At 43.8% G+C, this 25,143-nt stretch overlaps 1 pseudogene; it reads left to right on the top strand.

Annotated features, from left to right (window-relative positions):
- Positions 1 to 20,807: 20,807 nt before the first annotated feature.
- LOC148872194 (cytochrome P450 89A2-like) lies at positions 20,808 to 25,143 on the top strand (annotated as a pseudogene).

Here is a 25,143-nt window from a genome sequence, read left to right as displayed (position 1 = left end):
AAACTTTTTCTGTCGCATAAACAAATCTAAAGGCTAAAGGTATAGACAGCTCGAGTATAAGTCCTATGTTGTCTAGTTTGGCATGCAATTGATACTTAAACAAGTACCTCGTGGGTAGAACGGGTATACATCTTGTGGTGCCACCCACCTCAGTGTATGTTATGTGAGGTTAACCCTACTAAGCCCTTGTGGATAGTTCAAGGTGGCCACCAACACTTGGATTTCTATTGGCTCACCCTAACTTGTTATCCAGCCCGGGAGTATGACAGTTCGGGGAAAACATTGCTTCAGTGAGGTTACCCCTACTAAGCCCTTGAGGACAGTTCAGGATTGCCAACACTTAGAAAATTCTCTTTGGATTACCCTAACCTGTTATCTAGCCCAGTAGCATGACAGCTCAGGGAAACCATTGCTTCAGTTAGAAAAATTAAATGCATAACATTTTACAAGAAATGAATTTTATTAATGGAGAGCTCGTTACAAACAATAGAGAAGAACATATATATTGAGCTCATAGGCTTGGAATACAGCTTAAGAACTATTCTCCTTGATACCCTTCGTCCTTGCCCAAAGCCTTGGTGGGAGAACCGGCCTTGTCATCAGCACCATTGAGCAGCTCGCCATCACTCTCTGCTTTGGAGTCTAGGTCCTCAGTGGCTTCAAGGGCCATCGCCTCCGTAATCCGTGAGGTCGTAATGGCACCGAGATCGAGCTGTGGGAACTCACGCCTAGTTAGCCACATGTTAAGCTTAAATCCTTTGTGGTAGCCCTCTAACCCGACCTCGATGAGCTCTCCCTCAAATGCCTTCGAGCCCTTGTATTCTTCAATGGCCTTGACTTTAGCTTCCTCCATGGCCTTGAGGAGGATCTCGGTTCGCTCCCAAATGAGGACTTTGAGGTTCTCCGCGTTGCGCTTCAATGCCGCCTTCTTGGACATCAGCACTAAAATAAGCTCTTTCTGAGCCCATGCATCGTTCTCCAATTGGTTGATCTTACTTCGAGCTAAATTTAGCTCAGTATGGGCCTCACGAGATGAGCACTCAGCTGCTAGAGCTCACTTCAGGTGTAGCTCGGACTGATGTGTAAGGGTTAACCTACCAAAAGAATACGAAAGTCAGACACTTGTAAAGTTACAAGTGCAAAATCAAAGTAAAGTTGCACTAGTACAGGGAACTTACCACCATGCAGTGGGTAGCCACCCGAGCCCCGAGCTGAATGGCTGACAACTCAGCCAAGTTCGTGACCTCCTCAGCATACACTATGCCCATGCTTTTGAGGAGGGTCAGGGTGAGAACGCTCCAAACTGATCCTTCACCACCTGAAGAAGCGACTGATGGGGCAGGTTCCAAAGCCTTAGGTGCGCGAGGTGTAGTTCTCCCTGATTCCTTGACTAAGTCTATCATCAGAGGCACGGTAGAGGGCTGTCCGGGCTCAAAAGCAGTGGGCTGCAGAGACTCAACGCGAGCTCTTTTAGAAGGTCACTTCTTGGGAGCTGCAACAAAAATGTGGAATTAGTAATATTATCAGAAATAGTGCCAAAAGTAAAGCTAACTCTAAAACCAAGACGACCTACTAGGACTTAAGTCGGCCTGCACAAGCTTATCTTCGGCGATGTAGACTACGAAAATTGAGGCCGATCTCCACCCATGACTGGAGTGTCTCCCTAGTCTTTAGGTCCAGCCTAATACCGGAATCCTGAATGGCCACTCTCCAATGGGTAGGAAAATTCCACCTCTCAGGACTACAGACCACGAAGGACCCCCGCTTCCAGGCTAGGATTCTACTGGGAAGATTGTGTAAGAGTTTGTAGCCCGGGCAGGGTGACAAATAATAAGTTTGTTTGTGCTCTAGAAGAGTGCACGAAGCATTCTTTTTGATAGACAAAATTGAAGAAAAAGTATCAAGGTCGAGAGGAAGGTTGTAATCGTAGAAGGGTGAGATAGTCTCTACTACGTTATGGATGGAGTTTGGGTGTAGCTGATCTATAGTGATATTGAAAAGTTTTAAGACCTCTATTATTAAGGGATGCAAGGGTAAAAAGAGGCCAGCCACGATCTTCTCCTCAAAAATCACAATCTCATTGTGATCGTTGTCCCAAGGGAAGCTGCCCGCAAGGAGGCTGTAGGTGAGCTCGCAGGGAAGGTAATACTAGTCAACTAAGGCACGAAGCCTATCTGCGGTCATCATCGAACGGAGCCAGATTACCCGAGGACTCTAGTACCTCCTAAGATGATTGCACCTCAAATAGACCATGGACTCCCTCTAGACCTGAGGTAGCCTCATTATGAACATCGACCTAGGCCAAGGCACCCACCTCGACCACATCTAAGAGGCTATCAAAACTAAAGGAAGATATAATGGCGAAACTAAATTGGAAAAAGGAGCTAAGGAAGACTCACCAAGAAAAATGACTGAACTGAAAGGGAGTGGAAAACTGGTGAAACCCAAGCAAAAGAAGACAAGTGCAACCTCAAATTATAAACTGGTTTGTGATGAAGAAAATGAGCCTCGGGCCCCCCTTATTTAGGGCCACTACACCAACGATCAAGATCAAGGCAATCTAATAGTTCCTAGGAGAACCACTTGCATGACCCCTAAGAACAAAATCAGTTTAGCGCATTTTTTGGCATCCGTAGAACCTATAGATCGTGTGACATTTGCACATCCCAGATTCTCCTCGGTTCGACAAAGTATCCAAACTGGTCTGGCCGACAATCTATCCGAACAGCTTGAACATTGGGCCAAATCCACTTGTTACATAATAAACTCCTTGCATCAGGTCAAGACCCCTAGCTTGGAGAGTGGGGTGTCATGGTCTGACACAGGCTTAGCCTTGCCTACACTTAGCTGGTTTACGTTAAGGGACACCATCATCATTTTTGCCTATAAGATTGTGGAGAATTGATGTCATCTTCAGGAAGATCTCCAAAAGCTTAACATACTCTTTGAGGAGGGGTGGCCGACCTCCTTGGGTGCCTAACCTTGGCACTCCTAGACCATCATTCCCTTGCGGGGCGGCTCTGGTTAATGGCTAGCATGGCTACCAGGGTTCCTCATGGGTGCACATGCTTATGGGGGCAGTGCATGGACCGGCACTATGATGCCGACATTCAAGGGAGGCTTGACATGTGGGCTTGGCTCAAGCATGACCCTTCACCACGCCATCCCTTTTCCCAAGTTGATCAAGCTATCCCATTGCCTATAGTGAACGAGTGTGTTCCAGCCCAAGCGGTTGCCTATCATCATTAGCACACAGGTGCCCAGATCATCAGCATATAGGGGACCCATCACATAGGTGCCCAGCCACCTCTTCGGTGTACAATCACCTTGCATTAGGGCTGTCCCCCTTTAGCATGTAAGAGGTGAAGGGAATGGTAGGATCCATCTAATGGACGCCAAAAGGTTAAGGAATGGGTGGGCAAATTTCAAAAATTTTCTACCTTCCTTCAACTGGGAATCATATTCCCTAAATTCAGAATACCATATTCAAGGATCTTATTTGAACCATAATCGAACCAGATCTGAACCAAAAGGTAAATGGGAGGATTATACCTGATCCGGAGAAGCAGTATCTCCCAAAGTTGGTGTTCACGCCCAAAGAAGAAACCAATATTCGCTCCTGCTGAAGATGACACAGCTGTGGATGGAACGGAACCAACAGGGTGCGTCCTACACACTGGATCCTTCGCAAGAATCCTCTGGAAACTCTGAACACCGAATCTTCTTCAGTCTTTCTTGCAAGACTGATGTCAAGAACTGATTTCTTGACTTCCTAATGTTGCAAAGATCGAATCTTGCAAGGGTGAATGGCGGCGGCAGGAGGAGAACTCCAGGGACGAAGATGGCTGAACTGCTTTTCTTCTCTCTAGAGTATGAATGAGATCTAATCTCAATTCGCAGGGAGTTTTCTTTCCACCAAAACCCTAGTTCGAATTCTGATGTATTTTCTCTCTTGTTTTTCTCCTGCTTTTCTTCTTGATTAAGAAACCTCCTAATTAGGAGTTATCCCAATCCAAATCTGTATTTGGATAGGGGATTATCTTAATCCTATCTGCAGATTAAGTTAGTTTACTCCTGATCTTATCAGGAGGTTACCAGATTCAAATCTAATTTGAATTTGGTCTCCTAGAGTGGATAAGGTCAAAGGCCCAATCCTTTTACTAACATTAATCTCAGATTCGCCCCATAGATGGGTGATCATATCAGTCCAGCTCAAAATGGGCTTTTGGCCCATTAGATGTTCAGTGTTTAACTAGTCTCCAATCTGCTGCCCAATTGGGCTTCTTTGTATGGCGTGGGACCCAAGCATTGATCTACACACCAGCCACATGCGTTTGGCCCAGCCTTTAATACAAGGCCCAGCCAAATTCACTGAAAGACTCAGTAAACCCCAGAGCCCATCATATGGACCCTATGGGCCCAACACTTACATTAAGTGGTCCCTGGGCCAAGCCATCTTATAAAAACCCAGGGACTGTGGGCAGGTGCAAGATTAGCCCATCAGGTACTACCCTAAATGGTCTTACACTTAACCTCTCAGCCCTTAATGATCAAGCACTCCCCGACAAGAGAGGACCTCTCCCTCGGCTGCAAGGAATAGTGCCACACTCTCCACTCACATGGATCCTGGGAATTAAAACCATTTGCAAACAATTCGAAACCGTACATATATATATATATATATATATATATAAATATATTAATTTTGCAAAACAAAATTCCAATGATTGAAATCAACTGCCGGAAATTTGGTTTCCATCAGGGAGAGTGCATTCCCGATCATTACCCTTTGTCCGACAAAGGGGCTGGTCCTGTCACTATGACCACCCACTTAGATGAATTCTCAAACAGTCCCAACATACCCAGGTTTTGATCCCCATCTAAGGATCTCACTGATTGGCATATCAAAGACAGCCCGATCCGACACCTAGTGAAATGTCATAATCGAGTCTAGGGGTCAGGTGTAACTTTCCAATTTTTCCCATCTATCTCCAAGGTCCAGGGCAACATTGGAAATCTGGTCCGGTTCAAGGATTCAAGTAATCCCATACTGCATGTGCCTTGGGTCTTACCCTGGTGGCTGAGACAGGCCATCCCAACATTTGGTGGCACACTAGTATCAGCCTTGGCAGGATAAATCTCCCAGACTTATCCAATGGCTGTAAATATTTAAAACTAACACGAGTCTCTATAAGTGTCCAGTTTTAGGGTGTTTACACAGAATTGAACGAAACAACATGAGTCAAACATGTACTTTATTTATTTCTACTAAATAACAAAAGTACATCAAATCAGATTGAAGCTAAGGGCATACAAAACTGTCTAACAACTCCCACTTGCACTTAGGTACAATCTGGTACAAGCCGGAGTCCCATACTTTCCACGTGTTTCTCAAATAGCTTCTGTGTCAGTGGCTTAGTCAATGGGTCTGCCACATTATCCGCTGATGCTACCTTCTGAATTAGGACGTCCCCTCTACCAACGATCTCCCATAGTACATGGTACTTTCTCTTGATGTGCTTTGACCTCGAGTGAGCCCGAGGCTCTTTAGCCTGGGCGATCGCTCCATTGTTGTCACACAACAACGGGATGGGTGATGTGCTGGATGGAACCGCTCCCAATTCGTGTATGAATTTCTTCATCCACACGGCTTCCTTGGCAGCTTCACCTGTGGTAATGTACTCGTCCTCGGTTGTGGAGTCTGTAGTGGACCCCTGTTTGCTGCTTTTCCAGCAAACAGCACATGATCCTATCGTGAAAACATACCTAGATGTAAACTTTCTATCATCTGGATCCGACTGGAAATCGGCATCGGTATACCCTAGAACTTGTAGTGAACTACCATCGAATACCAGACAAAACTCTTTTGTCCTTCGAAGGTATTTGAGTATGTTCTTCATAGCAGTCCAATGCTCCTGCCCTGGGTTTGCCTGGAATCTTCTTACCACACTCACCGCCTGAGCAATGTCCGGGCGAGTGCACAGCATGGCATACATGATGCTCCCTACGGCTGAGGCATAGGGAACATCTCTCATGCTCTCAATCTCCTCAGAAGTCTTGGGAGACATCTTCTTGGAGAGAGTGACTCCGTGCCTGAAAGGAACGTTTCCTTTCTTGGAGTTTTCCATGCTGTATCTTTTGACAATTTTGTCAATATAAGCAGCTTGGGATAATCAAATTATCCGCTTTGATCTATCTCTATAGAGTCGAAGACCCAATATGTATGAAGCTTCTCCAAGATCTTTCATGGAGAACTGTTGTGATAGCAATACCTTGACCGAAGTCAACATTCCTACATCATTCCCAATGAGTAGGATATCGTCCACGTACAACACCAAAAAGGTGATCTTATCCCCACTGGATTTCCTGTTGTAAACACAGGGCTCATCCGGATTTTGCTCAAAGTCAAACGTTTTGACTGTAGAATCAAATCGGATGTTCCAACTCCTAGAAGCTTTCTTAAGTCCATATATGGATCTATTAAGTTTACATACCATGTGTTCCTGACCAGCAGCAATGAAGCCTTGTGGCTGCTACATGTAGATATCTTCACTAAGATCTCCATTCAGGAACGCGGTTTTGACATCCATTTGCCAAATCTCATAGTCATGGTACGCTACTACAGCTAGCAGGATCCTAATGGATTTAAGCATGGCCACGGACGAAAAGGTTTCCTCATAATCGATGCCTTCTTTCTGAGTATACCCTTTCGCCACCAAACGAGCTTTGTAGGTCTCAATCCTACCATCGGGGCCCTTCTTCCTCTTGTAGATCCATTTGCAACCAATTGCTATTACCCCGGGGGGCAGATCTACTAGAGTCCATACTCCATTGGTCTCCATTGAGTCCATCTCAGGTCTCATGGCCTCCACCCACTTCTGGGAGTCTATGTCTAACATAGCTTCCGCGTAAGTCACGGGATCCTCTTCACTAGTCAAGGCTTCCACCAGGTAACTATCCTGGTCATAACCATATTGGACTGGTGGTCTGGATACCCGGGTGGACCTTCTAGGTTGGTCATTACCTAGAACTTGTGGGACATCTCCCATTGCTCCTGAGCTCTCCTCATCAAGAACTATTTCCTAACGATGGGTGTTCAGGATGTATTCGGATTTTAAGAATTGGGCATTTCGATTGCAGAACACTTTCTACTCACTTGGGTCATAGAATAGATAACCCACCAAATACTTTGGGTAGCCTATAAACAGGCAACGACTGGTTTTAGTTTCCAACTTGTCCGCACTTGTTCTTTTAACATGTGTAGGACAACCCCAAATCTTCAAGTGTCTTACACTTGGCTTCCTTCCGGTCCAAAGTTCATATGGAGTTTTCGGAAAAGATTTGGTTGGAACCCGATTCAGCACGTAGATAACAGTCTCTAATGCGTATCCCCAAAAGGATGTGGGTAATTCTAAGCGTACGAGAAGTGACCAGACCATGTCCAACAAGGTCCTATTCCTCCTCTCTGAAACACCGTTGAGTTGAGGTGTAGCAGGAGGAGATAATTGTGACACTATCCCATTGTCCTTTAAGTAGTCCCTGAATTCGTCAGAGAGATACTCACCACCTCGATCTGTTCGAAGGGCCTTAATTTCTCTCCCTAACTGTTTCTCGACTTCCTGTCTGAACTCTTTGAACTTTTCAAAAGATTCAGACTTATTGTCTCATTAGGTACATGTAACCATATCGTGAAAAATCATCTGTAAAAGTGATGAAATACACGTGTTGATTCCGTGTCCTAACACTCAGGGGACCACATACATCAGTATGTATTAGGTCAAGTGTTCCTTTAGATCTTTTAGACTTACCGTCAAAAGGGCGCTTAGACATCTTACCTTGAAGGCAAGGTTTAAAAGTGGGAAGATTTTCCACGGTTAGAAAATCCAAAGGACCATCCTTTACCAGTCTTGTGATTCGGTCAACACTGATATGGCCAAGTCGGTAATGCCAGAGGCATGTGGGATTTACTGTATCATGATTCCTTTTCTTGGGATTTTTGACCGATGTAGTTTCGGTTAAGTTAGTTTCCAGAGAAGGATGTAGAATATAGAGGCCGTTCTCCAGTTCCCCGCATGTGATGAATTTGTTATTCCGTTTAACAGTAATCATATTACTAAAATAAACAGTATATCCATCAGCACACAGTTTAGAAATAGAAATTAAATTTCTTCTCAAGTTTTGTACATAAAGACAATCTTTAAGCACAAGTACTCCTTCTCTAAAAATTAATTCTACGGTTCCTATTGCCGCAGCTGCAACACTTGCAATTGTTCCCAAAAATAAGTGTCACTTCGCCTTCACTCAATCTTCTGCTAACTTTGAACCCCTGTAGTGAGTTACACACATGAGTTGAAGCCCCGGAGTCAACACACCAGGACATAGAAGTAACTAACATATTAGTTTCTATGACACAAGTTTCGATGTTACCTTTCTTAGATTCCAGGTAGGCAGGACAATACCTCTTCCAGTGGCCGGTCTGCTTGCAGAAGTGACAGACATCAGATGCCTTGTTCTTCTTCTGCTTCTTAGGTTTGGCAGCTTTCTTCTAGGGCTTCTTTGCCTTTCTCTTTTTCTTGCCCGATTTGTTAGCTTTGGCAAGCATAACCACAGGCTCATCCTTCTTGAGTAGATCCTCAGCTCTCTGCAACATATTGCTGAGTTCCTGGACACTGACATTCAGCTTATTCATATTGTAGTTCATTGTGAACGCATTGAAGGAAGAGGGCAAAGAATTTAGGATGGCATCCACTTGCATGCCAAGATCTAGCCCAGATCCAAGAGCTTCTAGTTCATTAATGTATCCCATCATCCGAAGACAATGGTCATGAACTTTCTGCCCTTTGGTCATCTGCACAGTCATGAACAATTTCAGGACCTTCTATCGAGTAGAACGGTTCTGCTCTTCATACATTGTTCTTAGACTGTCCAATATGTCCTTGGCTAGTTCGATCTGATCGAACTGCCTCTGTATTGAGTTGTCTAATGAGGCAATGACAAAGCAACGGGCTAGGGAGTTCTTATCCTCCCAATCTTGGTAGTCCCTCCTACGGGCCTCAGAAGCCCTATCACCCGGACGTTTCGGGGCAGGATTTTTCACCACCTTGTCTAACTTTTCGGAAGTTAGGACCAGCATAATATTTCTGTACCAATCGGCATAGTTTGGGCCCTTAAGCTTGTTATCGTCTAGCAGCTTTGCAAATTGACCGTTTGCCATTTTCTGATAAAACAGCAGACATTAGTCCACAACCTTAGTTTGATTCATGTTACTTACATAGATATGGATTTTAATCTATGTTTCATCCCCATTTGTTCATCTCTGAGATTTCCCTCATTTCTCAGTGACGGAGACAATGTAATGTCTCTGGAAATGTAGGAAATCACATGGGGCGCGTGAAGCCAACTGTTTCAGCTGCATAACCCCACCACCTTTCTGTAACAGATCATATCCACTCATCAAATGAGTTTCCCTTTTGGCCTCTGTCAGACAAGTTTCAGAGCCGTTTTCAAGTAAACCTTTCTATCCAGTGAGTGCTTACCCATCATATTCAGGTTACGCCAAGGTACCGTGAGAGAGTTCCCATTTTCTGGTGAAGCCCCTCCCACATCGGTCTATGACGCCCCTATCATCTTATGAAACACTCTGACAGATCCAACAGCAAATGGATAGCCCAATTTTATGGTGCGTTTCCTCATTACTGAAGGACCCATCATTGTGCTAATTATGGAAGGCCTTTAGAGAGTCCATCACATGGATCTCCCTATCGCATGCATTCATATTTGCTGGAGGGAACGAAATTACGCCCTAGTTCTAGTTTAGGTCAAACCAAAGTGGCTCCCATTGACTTTCATAAAGTCAGATTTCTGGTGGGCCTTAATCGGCTAGGGGTTCCGTACGCATCCCTTTTCAGGGTTGTGGGGCCCACCAAACAAAGAGGGGTCATCTAATGACCTTAAGGGACACCATGGCAATGATGTGCATTCAGCCATGGTGTGTGCAAGAGCCACCAACGAGTCTTCATGGGCCAAGTGCTTATGGCTCATGGTCACAGCACATCAAACATCCAAACATCACATGTAAAGGAGGAATTGATCCAATCAATTAACTACTGTAAAGCCCATCAAATAGCCCATTTAAAACTAAATCATTAACAATTAATGTCTACTAGGTGTATGGGCTGAATCGCAGTTAGCAATTCGGTCCATATAGCTTATCTCACAATAATAGGCTTTTGTAGTTTTAACCCTTTAAAACTAGGCTTTACAGGTGGGCCGAATTAATCCCTGTAATTGAACATCAGATTTTGGAACAGCAAGTGTGAGAAATATGGACTGAAAAATAGTCCATTTTGAACCCCAGATTCGGTCCAAACAGTTTTGGTCCAATCTGGTCCGAAATGGTCCAAAACTGATTTTCAATTCAAGAATTAATTCATGAAAGATCTAAAATTAATAATCTTGATTTTAAACAATCACAAATCAAGTATGGACTATTCGCACCACTTGCAAAATAGAGGTTAATCATTAATGTTGTAGTTTCACAAACTGCAAATCGTAGGAAGCGATTTCTCCATCTGCAAATCTCCAGCGCCGCCATCTTCTTCCTTCTTCTTTAATCAAGGAAAAATAAATAAGAGAAATCCTATTTCTATTAATCAATTACATTCTTGATCAAATCCTATACATTCAGTCTAGAAAAATAAAAAAAAAATTATTTACAGACCAAATTGAATAAAATAAAAGAAAAAGGGTTGTGTAGACCATATGCGCCAAAACCACACTGCGATCTCTAGGTTCGAACAGTCCATTAAATCAAAATAATTAAAGAACAATTCTAAATAAATTTTGGATTTAACAAAAATTAATTTCAGATCAATCGCCCTTAACAAGAAACCAATTCTTGAAAAAAAGAAAACAATATGCGCAAATGTTGGAAGAACAATTTCTATCCATCTCCGTAGGGTCAGATCTTATTTTCTTTTTGGTTCAAGATTCGAACCTGTGGCTCTGATACCACTGAAGGGAATGGTAGGACCCATCTAATGGACACCAAAAGGTTGCGAAATGGGTGGGCGAATTTAAAAAATTTCCTACCTTCCTCCAACTGGGAATCATATTCCCTAAATTTAGAATACCATATTCAAGGATCTTATTTGAACCATAATCAAACCAGATCTGAACCAAAAGGTAAATGGGAGGATTATACCTGATCCGGAGAAGCAGTATCTCCCAAAGTTGGTGTTCACGCCCAAAGAAGAAACCAAGATCCTCTCCTGTTGAACATGGCACAGTTGTAGATGGAACGGAACCAGCAGAGTGCATCCTGCACACTGGATCCTTCGCAAGAATCCTCTGGAAACTCTGAACACCGAATCTTCTTCAGTCTTTCTTGCAAGACTGATGTCAAGAACTGATTTCTTGACTTCCTAATGTTGCAAAGATCGAATCTTGCAAGGGTGAATGGCGGCGGCAGGAGGAGAACTCCAGGGTCGAAGATGGCTAAACTGCTTTTCTTCTCTCTGGAGTATGAATGAGATCTAATCTCAATTCACAGGGGGTTTTCTTTCCACCAAAACCCTAGTTCGAATTCTGATGTATTTTCTCTCTTGTTGCTCATTTGTTGTATATATTTATACTTCACTTGGAGTATTGAAAATATTTTTTTAATAATATTAATGGCAGGTTTAAGCATCTACGATTTTAAAATACTCTTTTAGGGCATATCCCGTCTCTTAAAAAGCCAATTGGAGTGGTTTGTGTTATAAATTGGGTGAAAGTTTGGGACAGTGATTAAAAAAGAAAGGAAAGTTTAGGGAGTCCATAGTGGAGAGATGAATTCTAAAATAGGAATGGGAACGGGTAAGGTACCCGTATAAATTGCCCTACCCGTGACCAAATATTTTCTACTTAAAGGCTTATAGTGTGACTTGAATCCAAATAAATTAATTATAATATAAGATCTCTTAGCACTATTTTAGGCCACTAAACCATTTCAGCTTTTGTATTACCCAATGAAATAAAATAGATTTTATTAACTTTTGTGTTGATCAAAACGATCAATACATATATATGATTAACAATGCCAACTAAAATTTAAATGTTAAAATTAGTATTTTATAACTTAATGAAATAAACAATCTATGAAATCCAAATTTACATCAAATGATGATTTCAATCTCAAAAAATTTATATAAATAAAATATTAATAATAGAAATATTCTCTTAGTACTTAAAATTTATAAATTTGTGCATGATATTATAATATAATAAGTTTATATTTACCCTATAAGATTTTGATAAACGAATCCTATTAAATTCGAGTCAAATACCCAAAAACTCCCGTGAAATTGCAATCCCTATCCCAAAACATAAAAGGGATAACTTTACATAAAGAATAAATAAATAAAATGAACTTATATACTTGGACTACAAGAATACTTGATGGGCAGGGAAATAACTTTTGCTCCGGTAGTCAGTGGTCAAAGTCGAGGAAACGGTCCCACGGTGTGTTAAAAGTGCCTTTTGTTCACTCTACTTTTGCACTAGATTGGCTTTTCATGTGCCAATCTACCAACCTAACACACATCCAAAACCGAGATGACGTTTGGGTAGTGGTCATACAATGAACGAAAGAAAACATGTAAACTCTCTCGAACACCGTACTCCTTATTAGGCATAAAGAATTTCCAAAAGAAATAAAGTATTTTAGTATAAATAATTAGCCATCTCCACTGCTCTTTACTTGAATAGAAAAGAAAAAATCGAAAGATGATAACTCAGCTAGGCAACATCTAGTTTGCAATATTTGGAGTTTGGATATTCAGTCATCTCTGCCCAAAACCTACCTCATTGTACATGCACCTTGACACCCAATTCAGTTCGGGACTAAAGAATCAAAGTTCTAGCTCAAAGCTAATGAGCCGAAATGCTACCAACCAAATTCAAAGGCTTCCCCAACAAATCCCAAATCTCTCAAGATCACATTAATCCAACAGATCCTGAATTTCCCAAAATCATGATACAAACTCGTCCCGGCTCCGCCTGAATCTGAGGTAACGATAAAACTTATCAACCCATTACTCTCCTTAAGAAACAAAACAAACCTTATCTCCACAACCCAGAGATCCCGGAGCTCTTTCGTAAGGCCCACGACTAGTCCAGTATATAAAAACATGAAACCTCAAGGCAGCGGTATGTGTGATTACTCTACTCACTAGCACTCAAACTTTCAAGCATTCAACACACAGTCACAGCATAAGTACTGACTTAAGCATCGGAACGACCTCACCGGGTTAGCTACCTCAAGTTCTCTGATCCACTGTTTTGCAGATTGATCTACCTCGCTGTCCAATTGGAGTTTGGATCGCCGTCCAGCTAGGAGTAGCCAAATTGCACACTATCAATTGGCGCCATTTGTGGGGAAATGATCAAAAGGTCATCCCTATCTCTTTACAGTTTCAAACTTATTCTCAACCTCCATGGCATCTTCTAGCTACACCGGGAAAAGTGTCAAGATGAACGTCATGGGGAGGCAAGCCCAGTAGTCAACCATTCCCCAAGTTTCTATGGTGTGCATCGACCAATTCACTATTTCGCTCACAACATCCAGAGTCCCATCACTGTTTGCACCATCGAGCACCACGCAAGTGAGTGTCCCACTCCCTTTAGTGGTAGGCACAACTTTCTCTTAGCCATCTATGGTTCCCCCCGAAATCGGGAATTCCCAGTTCCATGACCTCGTTCAGTGCGTCTGGGCAATATAGATCCAAATGCAGCAAGTCCAACAATTCCATTAGTACCAGCAGCACTGTTTGTACTAGCAGTATCAACACCAGTTTCCTCCACTACAATCAAACCAGCAGCCGGTTTCACCTCGGCACTTAGGGCCCCATCAGCGCCAAAACCTAAATCGGTTTTGCCCTGTGGGAGGAGAGACGAACAGCACACTCCTCCATCCTCGCAAGGAAATCTCAGAAATAGGTCTGGGGATAGTAAGCCCAATCCACCCTGGTACTCATAGCAAGAAAATGATGGCACGAGAGCAAATAATAACCAGTTTGGAGTTCGATGTGCGAACACGAGACAAGACCTCTCCATCCCTTGAGATATCTAGTTCGAGCCCCACAACTAAGAGAATCCAACAAGAAGGAACCAGGATCTACCTCATGACAATGCTGAAATACCAAACCAGACTGAAGTGAGCAATACCAATGCTGAGCCGGTGAAGAAGCAGCAGCAACAATGTCACAAAACATGCCGCCCCTCGGCCAGGAATAGCTCACTAACGAAGCCAAGCCAACGAAAAGATCAAACCAAAGGAAAGGAAGAAACGAGCTCGATGGCTACAAAGACTACGCCTCCATTACTTTGTTGGTCATCCCCTCTGTCTCCCGTGCTCTTGGCAACTTCAATGCCAAAAGATTTTAAGATGCCCCCATTAGACAAGTCTGACGAGTCGTTTGACCCCAATGACCATGTGGACTCTTTACAGTCTCAAATGCACCTAGCTGGGGCTGATGAGTCCTGCATTTGTGTGGCCTTCTCTACTATGTTTAAGGGGGTAGTCCAAACTTGGTATCGAAGTCTCGCACTGGGCTCCATTAATAACTGATCGCAGTTCGCCGACTTGTTCATTGTGCGCTTCATTACTAGCAAGAAGTGTTTGAAGTCGTAGGAAAGCCTTCTAAATGTGGTTTAAAGGGATAGAGAATTGATCAAAAGCTATATCAAGCGCTTCAACGACACTTGTCTATAGATACCGGACCTTGTCCCGATGGTATGACTCACTACAGTAAAGAAAAGTATCACCCACAAAGAGTTTTAAGTGGCATGTGGTAGCTAATAAACCAAAGGACATCACCGAATTCCTTAGGTTAGCAGATCAGTTCATTGGTACCAAGGAGGAGATCAATCGAAAGATCAACAACCCACCACCAGAAAAGAGGAAGAGAGGGAATGAAGGAACAATCAATGGTCGAAAGAAAAGGAAGAAAACTAAGTCCCTGAACAGGGGAAGAAACAACTCAAGAAGTCGATCCCCTTCGCGAACTTGTAAATCAGGTCGGCACTCCAGGACCCCACCTATGGAGAGAACGAGTTACATGCCTTTGAACGCTAAGAGAGGAGAGATCCTAATGGCCATTAAGGACTCCTCCTTCATAAAATGGCCATCCAGGCTAAGGGGAGACCCAACAACAAGAAATCCAAATATTTACTATCATTTTCATCAAGATCATGGACACAACATAGAGAATTGCAGGAATCTCCATGACAAGATCAAGGAACTTATCCGACGTAGATACCTGAAGAACTTCATCTTGCAAAAAGAGAGAGGACAAATAGATCGATAGGTAGATCAACAATGGGAGCAAAGGAGGAATGGCCCCAAGGTTAGCACGCAAAATGACCAACCACCATGACAATTTCCAAAGGAAAGACCGATCCATGGGGTAATTAACATGATCACTGGTGGTCCATCATCATCGGATGTACATCAATAGCCGGAAGGACCTCAGTTCGCGAGTTAGAGAACGAAGACAAAAACCCGCCAAAGCGACCTCAGCTCAAAGAACCAATATACTTCACTGAGGACAATGCACGCGGGATCTAGTGCCCTTACGACGATTCCCTAGTGGTGAAGTTATGAATTAATGACTTCGAGATAAAGCATATCTTGGTAGACTCAGGTAGCTTGGTAGATATACTCTTCAAGGAGACCTTTGACAAATTACAGTTATGGTAGAGTGACCTGAAACTGACAGATACTCCTTTGGTAGGGTTTAGCGGCAAGGAGGTCAAACCTCTTGGTTGAATCACAGTACCTATAGAAGCTGGCACATGGCCAAACATTGTGCAATTTGAGTACACATTCCTGGTAGTCGTGACTCCCTCCCCGTACAACGCCATAATAGGTCGTTCATCACGTATGTTCTACGTGCGATGGTATCCACTTACTATTTGGTGATAAAGTTCCCAACTGATTATGGAGTGGGAGTCGTGCGAGGCAACCAGCTCAAATCACCCAAGTGCTATGTGGCCACTCTAAAAGGGAAAGCAAAGATAGTAGAGGATGTTGACCTCGAGCGACCAGCGGAGTATACCAACGAGCAAGCTGCTCCGAAAGAGTAGACGACCCACATATCTGTCTTTGTTGATGAACCAACCAAGACTCTCCAGATCGGTGCCTCAATCAACGAACCATTTCACTCCCAGCTAGTAAGTTTCTTACTCAAAAACTTAGATGTTTTTGCTTGGTATGCGGAAAAAATGCTTGGAATTGATTCAAAAACTATAACTCACAAATTGAATACCTACCCTTTAGTAAGGCCAATAAGGTAGAAGAAGAGCAACCTCGCCCCAAAACGTTGGAAGGTAATCGATGAAGAGGTTAGGAAACTCCTTGCAGCAAACTTCATTAGGGAAATCCATTACCCGAGTTGGGTGGCTAACCTGATTCTGGTGAAAAAAAGCCAATGGCAAGTTGTGCATGTACGTCGATTATACTAACCTGAATAGAGCCTGCCTGAAAGACTACTTTCCGCTACCCAAGATCAACTGCCTAGTGGACGTGACCTTAGGGCATAAGTTGTTGAGCTTATTGGATGCCTATTTCGGTTACAACCAAATTAGGATGGATCCTACTAACGAAGAGAAGATTGCCTTCATAACTAAGCTCAGGTTATATTGTTACAAGGTCATGCCCTTTGGATTAAAAAATGTTGGGGCAACATTCCAACACCTTGTAAATAAGACTTTTGAGCCGTTAATCGGCAATAAAGTAGAAGGTTATGTTGATAACAAGGTCATGAAGACCCAGTTTTCAAATTCTTTGTTGAATGATTTAAGGAATGGTTTTCAAGTTTTATAAAGATATAATATGAAGTTGAATCCGAACAAGTGCGTCTTTGGAGTCACTTCGGGCAAATTTCTAGGTTATATAGTCAACCAACGTGGCATCGAGGCCAACCCAAATAAATAAAAACCATTCTAGATATGAGACCACCCTACAAAATAAAAGAGGTTCAGAGGTTGACTAGCCGGATAGCTGCCTTGAGCCACTTCATATCCAAATCAACAGACCGATGCTTATCCTTTTTTAAAGCCATAAAAAAGAGTAAAGATTTTGAATGGACTGAAGAATGCCATCTTGTCTTTGACGAGCTGAAAAGATATCTAGGTACCACCCTAGTTTTAAATGGACCCAAAGAAGGGGATATGTTAAAACTATAACTCTCTACGAGAAACAAAGTAGTTAGTTCGGTACTAATCAAAGAAGTAGATTGGGTCCAACGACCCATATACTATGTTAGAAAAATTTTGTAGGATGTAGAAACCAGGTAACCGGAGCTCAAGAAATTAGCATATGCACTAATCATAGAAACCCGAAAGCTTCACCCATACTTCCAGACCTACACTATCGTCGTTCTCACCAATAAACCCTTGATGCAGATTTTACTCAAACCCGAGATGTTTGGGAGATTAATGAAGTGGTCCATTGAACTGAGCAAATACAATATTTGGTATGAGCCTTGGCTAGTAGTCAAAGTTCAAGTCTTGGCCGATTTTGTAACAAAATGCACACTCAGTCCCAGTGCGAACCAAGCTCAATCACACGACGGGATCTTCAACCAGTGTGGCGTCAGTCCCAGTCAGAGTGGAAACGACCTGGAACAAGGAGCCATGGATCCTCCACATTGATGGCTCATCCAACTAATAGGAAAGCAGTGCAGGACTAATACTATACAGCCCAAGCAAGGTAAAACTGGAATGTGCTCTCTAATTCAGATTCGAGGCATCAAACAACGAGGTAGAATATGAAGCATTGGTCACCGAGTTAACCTTAGCAAGGGAAGTGAAAGCAAAGCACCTCATTGTATGTAGCGACTCACAACTAGTGGTTAACCCAAGTCACTGGTGAGTACGAAGCCCGTAACTCCACTATGAAAGCTTACTTGGCCAAAGTCAGAGAGATCCTATGCAACTTTGTCTCCTACTTCATCAGACAAATTCTGAGGTCCAAGAACGCTGAGGCTGACGCCTTGTCGCGACTAACTAGCACGAGTAGCAACACCATGCGATTTGTGTACATAGAGGACCTACCTCGACCCAACATTCTCGGGGGGCAGAAGAGGTCACTCCCGTATCACAAGCAAAATTGAGCTAGATCAACGCACTCATGAGTTATCTACTTTACGGGACCCTACCTGCTAAACATAACACGACCCGAAGGGTAGAGCACTGGTCAGCTAAATATGTCATTGTAGATGGACAGTTGTATAGAAGGTCTTTCACGCTCTCTTACCTGTGTTGCTTACGACCCTCAGATGCTAAGCATGTACTTCAAGACACCCATGAAGGCTTGTACGGCGGACACTTGGGGGCCAGAGCTCTCATACAGAAAGTGTTAAGACAAAGCTTTTATTAGCCCATGATGAAGGCAGATGCACTCGAGCTCATCAAAAAATATGACAGGTGCCAGAGGCATGCCAACATTCACCATTAACCTGATGCTAATTTGAAATACCTCACTAGCTCGTGGCCCTTCACATAGTGGGAAATCAACATCCTTGGTCCTTTCCCGCCTGCAATAGGGAAAAGGAGGTTCTTGGTTGTAGTAGTAGATTACTTTACAAAGTGGGTGGAAGTTGAACCCTTGGTAACGATCATAGCCCACAACATACAGAATTTCTTCTAGAAAAGAATAGTATGTTACTTCGAACTACCTCGAGTGTTGATATCCGACAATGGTAAATGGTTCGAAGATGTTAAGTTTCAAAATTGGTGTACCGAAATGGGTAGTCAACAAAATTTTACCTCGGTAGTACACCCTAGGCGAATGGGAAAGCATAAGTAACCAACACAGTGATACTTCGCGGATTGAAAGCTCGCTTAGCTCGAGCCAAAGGATTGTGGGTAGACGAATTGCCCAGTGTTCTTTGGACCTATCGAACTATTATTAAGACCGCAACGAGTGAGACCCCTTTCAACCTCACATATGATACAGAAGCAATGATCCCAGCAGAAATAGAGGTGCCACATTACGATTAGAGGCTTATGATGAGAAAATAAACAGTGATGAGCTCTGCACCAACCTAGACCTGGTAGAAGAGATATGAGACCTATCTTACATTTGGATCACAACTTACCAAAAAAAAATAGCTCGGTACTATAATGCCTGGGTAAGAAAATGATACTTCTGCGTTAGGAACCTGGCTCTTCGGAAGGTTATGGTACTTGAGCTCAATGTTGGTAAGCTCGAACCGAATTGAAAAGGTCTATACCAAGTCAAGCGGGTAGGCACAAATGAGCTCGAGACTTTGGAAGGAAAGTAGTTACCTCAAGCATGGAATACCGATAACCTAAGAAGGTACTACTTATGAACTTACAACTCAAAAGCAAGATTTCCTCAAGTCTATGTAACCACCAAACTGGTTGAAAAAGACGACTGAAAGGAGAGTGGACTGCAAGTCACTCCTAGAAGCCTAAGGGCTATGGTGTCGAGTTGACAGAAGACTTCAACACTACGACAAGTCCTAGCTGCCTCTTTAGCATAGGTAGACAAGTCCTAGTCGCCTCTTTGACATAGGCAGACAAGTCCTATTCACCTCTTCAGCATTGGCAGACAAGTTTTACTCGCCTATAAGGCATAGACAACTCGGGTGCAAACCCTATGATGTCTAATTTACCTCAGTGTACAACAACATAAGATTAATCCCACCTAGGGTTAGGCTCATTAGCTCGGCGCTAAGGGATTAGCAACACTTATGCAAGTGAGTAGCCCGTGTACAGACAGGTCGGGTATATACCCTGCAATGTCTGCCCACTTCAGCGTACAACGATACGAGGTTATTCCTACTTGGAGTCAAGCTCATTGTCTCGGGAGCAACCTATACTTAGGAACAAGTTCACTCCTATTTGGTTTAGTTTTCCAACTTGAGAGTAATGTACACTTAGAAAAAATTTACATACAAAGATTGCAAAACACTTATATTTCATTGATGTAGAACTTCGAGTACAAAAAAAATTACTATAACCAAGCTCGGAGGCCCAAGATGTACATTATATGTAAGGGGGTCCAAGAAAAGAGGCACGACTAAACATCTGATCTGCCAGAATCCCATCTAATAGGTAGGTCGGTTACCATGTGGTCCTCCTACACATCCTCTTGGCCTGCCTTCCTTCACGGCCTCGCCTCAAGAATTTCACCATCACTCTCCCCTTCGGAGGAGTCGGGTTCCTCGTTAGCCTCCTTTACCATCTTAGGAGTGACGGCCAACATGGAAATAGATCCGAAGTCAAGTTTGGGAAACTTCTACCACATCAGCCACTTGCAAAGCTTGAAGCCTGACCGGTATGACTTAGACCCATACTCAACCTAGAGTTCGTGAAACTCTGGGGATTCCTTGAACTCCTCGATGACATGATCTCTCTCTTGAATCTATGCCTCCTGGATGGCGGTGTCAAAGATCTCATTGCGTTCCTTAATCATAGGAGAGCCTCCTTCTCCCCTTTGAGTTTCTTCTTCTCCTTCGTCAGTACGAGGATCAACTCCTCATGGCTTTGAGCTCCCTTCTTGGATCAAAGAACCTCACCCCGAGCTAAATCCAGCTCACGGTAAAGCTTCTGAGCATTTTCTTTGGCCTCCCGGGCTTGCTTCAAATGTATCTCAGATTAGTAGATGAGTGAATGAATAGCAGAGTTCACCTTGCAAACAGAAAGCAGATGTAAGTACAATTAACAGAAGAATAAGGAAGTAAACAAAGGGACCGGTTACTCACCACCATACGGTAACTAGTTGCTCTTCCTCTGAGATGACTCGTCGGCATGTCAGCCCACTCCATGACCTCTGCAGGAAACATGGCATCCTTGCTCTTGAGAAGCCTGAGCCACAAAGTCATTATGCACTGAAGTACACTCAGGCTCATGAAGTGGGGCCCCCTTGTCCTGTTCCTCATCCAGGTAAAGAATTGGAGGCTGGGGGCAAACCTCCTCCTTCGGGAGCTCAATCGAAATCGGCTCTGGCGCACCAACCTCAGGTTGGACAGGAACCAAAGGACTGACTCTTCTCAATGGGACCTCTTCAAGGCCTTCCTCTTCTTTCCCTTCTGAATGCTCTACAGAAGGTTTGTTGCATCAACACCCGTCATAGCTTTTGCGAAAAAAAAGTTAGTCATGAACTAAAGTAAGTGCAAAAACAAAAAATGAAAAGCGATGTGTGTGCCGAGGTGGAGGCCTACCAAGAGGACTCAACCCACCTTGTACAAGCTTTTCCTTAGCTAGGAAATCTTTCATTTCAAGGCCAAGGTCCCTCCAAGAATTAAAAACTACCCTAGTCTCAGCATACAACCCCACCCCAAGGTCCTTAATGGCCACTAGCTAGTGAGTCAGGAATGGCCATCCCTCAGGGCTCTGAACAAAGAAGTACCTTATCTTCTAGGTTGGTACTTTGTTTGGGCTACCGAACAAAACTTTGAACCCACGGTGAGGGGAAATGTAATAATTCTGCCAGGTGTCCCTATGCAAGCAAGAAGAGTTCTTGTTGATGGAGCATATCGAACTAAAGATGTCTAGGGTAAGAGGTCGGTTATACTCGTGGAACAGTGAGATCATGCCAACATGGTTAGAATAGAGTTTGGGTGTAAATGGTCAATGGTAATGTCAAAGAACTTAATGATTTCTATGACAAAAAGGTGGAGCTAAAAGCATAACCCGGCTACGAACTACTCAAAAATTGTGAGCTCGTGGCGACCATGAACCCAAGGGTATTGACCCAAAGGAAAACTGAAGGTAAGGATGTCGGGAAGACGGTAACGGGCTACCAAGGACAGCAATTTGTCTGAGGTCATCATGGAAGGGATGAAGTCATCTAGATCCCGACCCCAAGAAGAAGATGAGACTCCCTCTCCAGAGGTCGGTCATTCTACAGGTTTAAGTTCCTTAGGCCAAAATTGCTTGACATCAGGTAAAGGTGTTTCCCTTAAGAGGTGTAAAGATGAGCTCTCTAGCGAAGAGCTTACCTCACCGACGGGAGCCGAGGACTGCACCTTGGCACCCTCAGGCACACTAGAATAACTAAGTAACAAATACATGCTAGCATTAGACATAATGGACATGAAAAAGAAAGGGGAACAACTAATGAAAGAAGACGAACTCACCAAAAGGACGACAATGACCTCGGACACAAAAGGAAGAGTGGCAAGCTGAAGGACTCTGACGTGATCTCAAGAGAGCACAATTACACGATTTATGGCGAAGGTAATGGGATCTTCGGCCCCCTATTTATAGTCCACCGCATTCGGCGATCATTGGCTGAGACCTGTACGATCCGACAACTCCCATGAAAACTGGTTGCACGCTACTCTATAAATAGTGTGACGTTCGCGCATGCCCGAGACATGACTTGGGTCATTACGTGGTTGAGCCAGATGATTGAGTAGGCTCGACCAATGGTTCACCCTCCAAATTGACTAAACCTTGCGTCAAATCCACCAGGACTCTTCATGAACTCTCCGCATCGGGTAGGATCCCTGGCATGAGGAGTGGGGGCATTTGATGAAGGGTGATTTGGCATGACCGGACAAGAAGGGGACACGTAGGCACGATCTAATCGAAAGATGATAACTCAGCTATGCAAGCCTACTTCACAACATTTGGAGTTCAAGTATTCAGCCACCTCGGCGCAAACCCACCTCGGTGTAGAGGCACCTCGACACCCAATCTAGTTCAGGACTAAAGAATTGAAGTTCCAGCTTGGAGCTAATGAGCCGAAATGCTGCATAACCGATTCTAAAGGCTTCCCCAACAAATCCCAAATCTCTCAAGATCACGACGACCCAACAGATCCTAAATTTCCCAAGATCACGATAAGAAGTCGTCCCAGCTCTACCTGAATCAGAGGTAAATGATAAAACTTATGAACCCATTACTCTCCTTCAGAAACGGAACAAACCTCATCTCCACAACTTGGAGATTCCAGAGCTCTTTCATAAGGCCCACGACTAGGTGTAGTCAGATCACTGCCCAATTGGAGTTTGGATCGCCCACCAGCTAGGTGTAGCTAGATCGCGCACTATCAGGTGTCAACTTCCCCAGTCTTTGTCTAATCCTCGCCTCTCTCTACATTGTAGAAGCTCCCACCAGGTCCCTTTACTTTGCCCATCATAGGCAACTTCTTATGGATTGTTAAATCCTTCTAGGAGATTGAAACCATTCTTCACAATCTATGCACCAAGTACGACTCCATCATCAAGCATCAAATTGGATCTCGCCTAGCCATCTTCATTGCAACAATGAGCTCGCACATGAGGTTCTCATCCACCATGGTGCCACCTTCGCTAATCGTCCTCGAGCTCTCGCACCCAACCGTGTAATTTCCAACAACCAGCACAACATCAGTTCTGCTGCCTATGGCCCAATTTTGGCATATCTTATGATGGAATCTCACCCATGAGATCCCCCACCCTTCACGAATCAAGTTCTAGGCAATGCTTGCATCTGGGTTTTGTCCAAGAAATGAGAGGGAGGGGCATGGCATCGGTCCTCGGCCCTCGAAGGGGGGCTATGATGGCCCGATCACCCGCCTTCATCCCAAGGGCTTTCTCGTTGGTGGCAGTGTCCTTGGTCTTGGAGGTGATCACAAGACTGTGTTGATTTGTTCCCACATCAGTTAAGGGGTTGGGAGGTCCTTGGCCGTTGACTAGCACGTCGACTACTATTGGACTTTGCGGGGTTGGCCTTGTTGGATCTGACTGGGCCGATGGCTAATGGGTCTAGAGACACTCGTCCACCATGGTGCCCCAAGGCTTCCAATGGGGCAACCACCCTAATGGCAGCCTTCTACTGGGCGCCCCACATCGTCTAGACTCTATGCGAGGTTGTCGAGCTAGTTAAGGACTGCTTGGAATTGGTCCATCATGACCAAGTTATGAGCATTCTTGGTGTTTCTTGCCATCTTGGTTGAAGCTTAGGAGTTACTTTTTTAAGACAAGTTTTAGAGTATAAGTTCAGTTGAGGGAAGTCTTAGCGACATTCCCAAAGACGATGCCAATTGTTGCTACCTAGGATGAGCTGAGGGCAACAAGGTAAATCCACTTCTGAGCTGTGGGCTGATTGATGAGTCCGAGGTCTGCTGTGGCCAAGGGCTGGTAGGTCAGACTTGTGAAGAGAGAGAGGAGACATCAGAGGCCCCAAGTGCTAACCCGAGACGAGGACTCTGATGGTCAAGTTAGTAAGGGTATGACGAGAAGTGGACGAGGCCTAAGGTTAGGATGCTCAGACGAAACCACAAGGGAGGCGAGGAAGTTCTTAGGAATAAGGAGTCTAGATCATTACCTTGAGAGGGTCACCCCCTATTTATGCTTGAGACTGCCTAGAGGTAAGTGGATGCGGGTGGCCAGGATGTTGTTAGGTCTTGAGGGCATGACCATTCGAGGCCACTGTGTGCGGTCGTGCTATTGGCCATGTGTCGCCTGCCAACCTCTTCTCTTATTGGATCCGCACTATGTGCCACGTTTCACCACACGCGTGTGTGCCATTGCTTGAGCTATAAGCGCCTACATCACTAACCAACAAGCTTAGAGAACAAACTAATTTGGGACAACCTGTTCATGTCATGGATCACTTCAAATATGCATGTTTTTCTTGTTGGTGCTCATGTTCTTTGGAGAAAATCTTGATGAGAAGATTATTAGACATTGAATCTGTCCAAAGGAAGATGAATACTAGTTTTGGTCGATTTAGTGTACTGGCTTACATGCCAAGATTGGGAAAGATTATATTTAGAGAGAAGTGGAACGAGCTCTATTATCTAAAGCACAATCAGGAAAGCATTCTTTTTCCTCTAATAAGAGCCCAACAAGAGCAAGAGAAGAAGTTATATTACAATGAAGGGAAAATGGATGAGATTGTTGTCTGCTATGTTGATACATTGCTTGGAATTTCTAACCATCGATACTAATACATCATTTACCACATTGTAGTGGGTCATGGCAAACTTGGAGAAGTATCCACACATCCAAGCAAAGTAAAGTAGTTCTCAGAGATCGAAGGAGTGGTAAATCCAACAGAGAGGTCAAAGAGGAAGACTTGTAGAAGATGTCATATCTGAATGGGAGTGGATTAGCTAGAGACAAAAACATGCACACCTAG

Source organism: Nelumbo lutea, chromosome 2 (genome assembly GCF_056320005.1).
Source record: "Nelumbo lutea isolate HS-2025 chromosome 2, American lotus-T2T, whole genome shotgun sequence".
In the NCBI taxonomy this organism is placed as follows: Eukaryota; Viridiplantae; Streptophyta; class Magnoliopsida; order Proteales; family Nelumbonaceae; genus Nelumbo; species Nelumbo lutea.
Note: the sequence above shows the minus strand (reverse complement) of the source record. Positions and strands in the feature narration are given on the sequence as shown.